The sequence below is a fragment of the Pinus tabuliformis genome, chromosome 6, assembly GCF_031772625.1.
Source record: "Pinus tabuliformis cultivar Carrire ecotype Pingquan chromosome 6, CPIR1, whole genome shotgun sequence".
Lineage (NCBI taxonomy): Eukaryota > Viridiplantae > Streptophyta > Pinopsida > Pinales > Pinaceae > Pinus > Pinus tabuliformis.
In genome coordinates this window covers 1,420,942,008-1,420,949,830 of record NC_142292.1, presented here as the reverse complement: position 1 = coordinate 1,420,949,830, position 7,823 = coordinate 1,420,942,008, and positions in this window count along the sequence as shown.

Sequence of the window (7,823 nt, the reverse complement as noted above, 5' to 3'; positions counted from 1 at the left end):
CTGAAGAGCAACAAAAATGGGTCACAAAGATGTTGGGTTATGACTTTGAAATCATCTACAAAAAAGGGAAGCAAAATGTTGTGGCAGATGCACTCTCAAGGAAGGATGAGGATGTGGAAGAATTGTTGTGCACCATTTTTATTATCCAACCAGATTGGACAAATGAAGCAAGGGAGGAATGGAAGAATGACGAAGAAGTGTGGGCACTTATTCGAAAGTTACAACAAGATTCCATCACATCTGATACATTTAGCTAGAAAAATGATTCGCTATGGTACAAAGATCTCTTATACCTCTGTAAGAATTCCCAACTCAAACAAAATATTCTTCTTGAATTGCACGCTTCTCCCTTAGGAGGGCACTCAGGATTTTTAAAAACTTACCACACGGTTAAGAAGGAATTTTTTTGGGATGGCCTTAAATCGGATATTCAAAAGTTTGTGGCAGAATGTTTGGTTTGCCAACAAAATAAAGTTGAAACAATTAAGACACCAAGTCTATTACAACCTTTATCCATTCCAAGCCAACGTTGGGAGGAGGTTTCTATGGATTTTATCACAGGTTTACCCAAGTCTGAGGGAAAGAGTGTCATCATGGTGGTAGTTGACAGACTTACCAAGTATGCACACTTTTGTGCATTATCACATCCATTTAAAGCTAGTACAGTTTCTACTGCATTTATGGAAACAATTCAAAAGCTACATGGAAACCCAAAGATTATTGTAAGTGATAGAGATACCATTTTTACTGGAAATTTTTTGACAGAATTATTTTCTTGTCTTGGTACTCAGTTAGCTCATAGCTCATCTTATCATCCTCAATCTGATGGGAAAACTGAGATAGTAAAAAAATGTTTGGAAGGATATCTTCATTGCTTTGTATCTGATAAATAGACACAATGGGACAAATGGTTGCCTTTGGCTGAATGGTGGTATAACACTTCCTTCCATATTGCAACAAAAATGACCCCATTTATGGCACTTTATGGATATCAGCCATCATCCATCACATCATATTTAAGAGAAAATTATAAGGTTCAAGCAGTGGAACATCACATCGAGCATCAACAACAAGTTCTCCAACTCTTAAAGGATAACCTCGTGTTGGCACAGAATAGAATGAAACAATAGGCATATCAACATCGTAGCGAAAGAAGTTTTGATGTAGGCGACTGGGTGTTCCTACCTCTACAACCATATCAACAAATGTCCCTCAAGCAAGCTAAGAAGGATAATAAATTATCACCAGAGTATTATGGTCCATACAAGGTGTTGCAAAAGATTGGTACTATGGCATACAAATTGGAGCTTCCTGCAGCTTCTCGAGTGCACCTAGTCTTCCATTTTTCATGTTTAAAGAACGTTATAGGCGACAAGCTCCCAGTTCAAACAATATTGCCAGAACTTGACGAGGAAGGAAAAATTATATTGGAACCGGAAGCAATCACAGAAACAAGAACTTGACAGCTATGAAATCAATCCATTTTGGAGTATCTCATTAAGTGGAAGAACTTATCCGCTGAAGATTCCACATGGGAGGATGAGAATTTTATACAGAAGCATCCAAAACTACTCAAGCATTGAGGACAACACTTTTTTGAAGGAGAGGGGCATGTTAGGTCCCTATAATACTAGTGATGCCCCCATTACTATTGTAGTTTTATCCCTTATTAATATTGTTGTGCCCCTATTGTCCCCATATTGTTATTACTGTGCCCCATAGAATCCCTCTATTGTTATTTTTGTGCCTTTATATTATTATTGTTAGGTCAGCTTGGTTATATTGTGACCCCTTATACCCCTATATATAGAAAGGAGGTTTTTTCATTTGAATCATCTGAGAATTGTTCATTTGTGTAATGTAAAGGAGGTTTCCCCCTCAAGGAGGCTGAATTCTAAGGCATTTATCTCTCTTTTCTATCTTTTTGTGAGCTGGTTTCATAACATTTGGTATCAAAGCTTTGGATTCTAGGGTTTCGCTGCTCCAAATAGGTCATTATGGAATTTGCGCTATAACTTTTTTTTTGCGACGTTTCAGATGCTAGAAAAAAAACCCATTTGGGCCGAAATCGTGATGAACCTTGAATCCAAATTTCAGAGCTTTTCGCGCTATATTTGTGGAGATATGATATAAGGAAGTTGGCCTTTTTGCAGACTCCCGAATTTCATTCCAAACAGGTGACCTAGGAAAATCATCATAACTTTTGTTTTGAGCATCAGGTTGAAATTTTGTAAGAAGTTACAGAAAGAAGACGGACTGTAGTTTCCTTTGTATATTTTTTAGATCCGAATATGAAAACAGTAACACATGGCACTTCATACAAGTTCGTTCTTCTGGAAAGGTCTATAATCAGGTCATCTTGGGAGATTGTGCATAACTCTGCCTTAGAGAATCTAAATTCGATCAGACTGATGGCATTGGAAAGAGGACACAGAGGGCTACTGCAGGTTGCAATTTCAGAACTGGATGATCTAAATTTACAAAGATACATCAGATTCAATATCGAGCTCCTACAAAGTGAAAAAAAAGGGTGTGTAGTTTTTTTTTTAATTTTGCATAAGCTTGGTTTGAAAAATTAGTTTGAAGGAATTCAAAGGGCATAGTAAAGAATTATTATTGGTAATTGATGCCCCGAGGAAAGAAAATGAAAACACCTAGTAAGCAACTTGAAATCTCTTGCATGACTCATGAAGAAAAGGAAGAAATGCAACATGATATATCAAAATTACGAGACCAAGTGCAACAAATGTCACTCGCACAAAAAGTAACAGAATCTAAGATGGATGGTTTAAAGAAAGATGTAGAAGCTAAGATGAATGGCATGGAAGCTAATATGAATGGCATGGACGCTAAGATGGATGGCATGGACGATAAGATGGAAGAATTGAAGATAAATTTGAATACGTTGCTATAAGAAATGGTCACTAATGGTGAAAGGGTAATAAAGGAAACTCATGATGAGAAAAAAAGAAATGTTAATCATGATTTCATAGATTCTAATGTTGGATTGAAGACCCACCATATTACAAAAATCGATATGAGGAAGTTTGATGGAAGGATCCTGCAACATGGATACTACAGATGGAGCAATTTTTCGATCTCCATAATGTGCAAAACACATAAAAGGTATGTATTGCAACTTTATATTTGGAGCCAAATCAGTTTGTATGGTATCGATGGCTTTGCTCTCGTAAACAAATTGTCACTTGGACAATTTTTACGGAAGAAATGACAACACATTACGAGGATACAAAAAGCAACACCTTTTTTAGCCAATTGATAAGTCTCAAACAAAAGGGTTCAATGATGGAGGACATTGAGGAGTTCCAAAAATTGAACATATGGGTAAAAGATATTCCAGAGGAGCATAGGATTGATGTGTTCATAGGGATTTTAAAGGATAATATCCAACATAAGGTTCTCATTTGGGAACCTGATTCATTGGAGAAGGCATTCAGGCTAGCAAGAAAAATGGAAAGCAAAATTATGGCAACCTGGAAGCCTACCACTCACAACTATAAAGATGGAAGTGTTGTTGCCCCTAGCCTTCCACAACCTATAAGGTTGACACCACAACAATTGGAAGAAAAAAGAGCAAAATGGCTTTGTTACAATTGTCATAGCAAATACACTAAAGGTCATAAGTGTGCTGAGAAGAAATTATTCTACATAGATTGTGAAGAGGAGGAAGAAAAGGAACAAGAAAGGTCAAAAGAAGAGGATACACTCCAGGAAAAAAGCCTAGATAAAGAAGAAATTAATTCGATCATATCTTGTAATCCGTTGGCTGGAATTACCACTCCTCAAACCATCAAGATAGAAGGACATATCAAGAAGAAAAAGGTAATAATGTTGATTGATTTAGGAAGTACCCACAATTTAATTCATTGTAACATAGCAAAAGAATCGAATTACTTCCTATATCCAACACCAGAGTGTCAAGTGATGGTTGCAAGTGGAGGAACCATAAATTTCTCTGGAAAGTGCCATAATATCAAGCTATCCATGGCAGAATATGTATTGAATAGCCCAATGATTTCCACTCCAGTGGGAGGTGTTGATGTTGTACTAGGAGTCCAATGACTACAATCCTTGGGTACAATAGCTTTTAACTTTCAAGAACTTTTCATGAAATTTTATGTGGAAGGAAAGGAAGTTGAATTAAGGGGTATTGCAGGGAAACCGGGAAAGATAATCAACTCTAACGGTATGACAAAGCTTCTAAAAAAGGAACTACGAGGTGTAATTGCACAATTATGTTCTCTAGATGTTTCCACATCGAAATCATCTATTTCTCCAGATCTCCAAAAAGTCCTAGACAATCATTCCAAGGTATTTGAGACTCCCAAAGGTCTCCCACCTATTCGTGATCATGATCATGCTATTCATTTGATTCCAGGAAGTGTTCTTCCAAACATCAGGCCGTACAGATATCCCTATGCCCAAAAGAGTGAAATTGAGCGTATGGTTGCAAAAATGCTAGAGGCTAGTATAATTCAACCTAGCCAAAGTTCTTTCTTTGCTCCATTAGTATTGGTGCACAAGAAGGATGGTTCATGGCACATGTGTCTGGATTATAGGGAGCTCAACAAGCTCACTATTAAAGATAAGTTTCCCATTCCAATCATTGATGAATGATTGGATGAATTGCATGGATCAATTTACTTCACCAATTTGGATCTTCGTTTAGGATATCATCAAATCAGAATGAAGACTGAAGACATTCCGAAAATAGCATTTAGAACACATGAGGGTCACTATAAATTTTTGGTCATGCCTTTTGGCCTTACCAATGCACCTTCTACATTTCAAGGTTTGATGAATTCCATTTTCAAACCCTTCCTTATAAAATTTGTGTTAGTATTTTTTGATGATATACTAATCTACAGCAAGTGTTGGAGGGATCATGTTGAACATGTTGACAGGGTGCTACAACTATTGGAGGAGAAACAATTATATGCAAAAAGATCCAAATGTTTCTTTGGAGTACAAGAGGTGGAATATCTGGGTCATATTGTATCTCATGAAGGAGTTAAGGTAGACCCTAGCAAAATTAAAGCCATTAAGGAATGGAGAATCCCCACATCCATAAAGCATCTGCAAGGATTTCTCGGGTTGACAGGGTATTATTGCAAGTTTGTTAAGAATTATGGGAAAACAGCAGCACCTCAAACCTCTTAAAGAGGCAATGTGCCAAGCACCAGTCTTAGCTGCACCAGACTTCACAAAAACCTTTATTGTGGAATGTGATGCTTCAGGAAATGGAATTAGTGTTGTTTTAATGCAAGATGAAAGACCCATCGCTTTCGAAAGTCGTCCAATCAAGAGAAAGTTTTTACACAAAGCTATTTATGAGAAGGAAATGTTGGTAATACTACATGCACTTAAGAAATGGCGACCCTACCTAATGGGAAGACACTTCAAGGTAAAAATGGATCATGATAGCCTTAAATACTTTTTAGAACAAATATTATCCTCTGAAGAGCAACAAAAATGGGTCACAAAGATGTTGGGTTATGACTTTGAAATCATCTATAAAAAAGGGAAGCAAAATGTTGTGGCAGGTGCACTCTGAAGGAAGGATGAGGATGTGGAAGCATTGTTGTGCGCCATTTCTATTATCCAACCAGATTGGACAAACAAAGCAAGGGAGGAATGGAAGAATGATGAAGAAGTGTGGGCACTTATTCGAAAGTTAAAACAAGATTCCAGCACATCTGATACATTTAGCTAGAAAAATGATTTGGTATGGTAAAAAGATCACTTATACCTCTGTAAGAAGTCCCAACTCAAACAAAAGATTCTTATGGAATTGCACGCTTCTCCCTTAGGAGGGCACTCAGGATTTTTAAAAACTTACCACACGGTTAAGAAGGAATTTTTTTGGGATGGCCTTAAATTGGATATTCAAAAGTTTGTGGCAGAATGTTTGGTTTGCCAACAAAATAAAGTTGAAACAATTAAGACACCAAGTCTATTACAACCTTTATCTATTCCAAGCCAACGTTGGGAGGAGGTTTCTATGGATTTTATCACAGGTTTACCCAAGTCTGAGGGAAAGAGTGTCATCATGGTGGTAGTTGACAGACTTACCAAGTATGCACACTCTTGTGCATTATCACATCCATTTAAAGCCAGTACAATTTCTACTGCATTTATGGAAACAATTCAAAAGCTACATGGAAACCCAAAGATTATTGTAATTGATAGAGATCCCATTTTTACTGGAAAATTTTTGACAGAATTATTTTCTTGTCTTGGTACTCAGTTAGCTCATAGCTCATCTTATCATCCTCAATCTGATGGGCAAACTGAGATAGTAAAAAAATGTTTGGAAGGATATCTTCGTTGCTTTGTATCTGATAAATAGACATAATGGGTCAAATGGTTTCCTCTGGCTGAATGGTGGTATAACACTTCCTTCCATACTGCAACAAAAATGACCCCATTTATGGCACTTTATGGATATCAGTCACCATCCATCACTTCATATTTAAGAGAAAATTATAAGGTTCAAGCAGTGGAACATCACATCAAGCATCAACAACAAGTTCTCCAACTCTTAAAGGATAAACTCGTGTTGGCGTAGAATAGAATGAAACAACAGGCAGATCAACATTGTAGCAAAAGAAGTTTTGATGTAGGTGACTGGGTATTCCTACGGCTACAACCATATAAACAAATGTCACTCAAGCAAGCTAAGAAGGATAATAAATTATCACCAAAGTATTATGGTCCGTACAAGGTGTTGCAAAATATTGGTACTAGGGCATACAAATTGGAGCTTCCTGCAGCTTCTCGAGTGCACCCAGTTTTCCATGTTTCATGTTTAAAGAAGGTTATAGGTGACAAGCTCCCAGTTAAAACAATATTGCTAGAACTTGACGAGGAAGGAAAAATTATATTGGAACCGGAAGCAGTCACAGAAACAATAACTCGACAGCTACGAAATCAATCCATTTCGAAGTATCTCATCAAGTGGAAGAACTTATCCGTTGAAGATTCCACATGGGAGGATGAGAATTTTATACAGAAGCATCCAGAACTACTCAAGCGTTGAGGACAAAACTTTTTTGAAGGAGAGGGGCATGTTAGGTCCCTATAATACTAGTGATGTCCCCATTACTATTGTAGTTGTATCCCTCATTAATATTGTTGTGCCCCTATTGTCCCCATATTGTTATTACTGTGCCCCATAAAATCCCTCTATTGTTATTTTTGTGCCTTTATATTATTATTGTTAGGTCGGCTTGGTTATATTGTGACCGCTTAGACTCCTATATATAGAAAGGAGGTTTTGTCATTTGAATCATCCAAGAATTGTTCATTTGTGTAATGTAAAGGAGGTTGCCCCCTCGAAGAGGCTGAATTCTAAGGCATTTATCTCTCTTTTCTATCTTTTTGTGAGCTGGTTTCATAACATTTACTCTAAAGAAGCTGTAGGGGCAGGCGTAGTTTTTGTGTCCCCAACATAGGAATATATTCATTTATCTTCAAAATTGACCTTTCAGGTCACAAACAACATCGTAGAGTACGAAGCTTTGATTCTGGGCTTGAGCTCTGCTAAAGAAATGGGTATCAAAGGCCTGAAAGTGTTTGGAGACGTAGATCTCATTATTCATCAAGTAAATAAAACTTTCCAAGCTAAGCATCCGAGGCTGAAAGCATACAGAGATGAGGTATGGAGGCTCAAGGATTCTTTTAATGATTTTAGCATCTCTTATATACCAAGAATGGAGAACCAACTTGCGAGCTCCCTTGCTGTCTCTGCTAGCATGTTTATTCCTCCTTTGCCCCCTAAAATGACATATGAAATTCAGGTA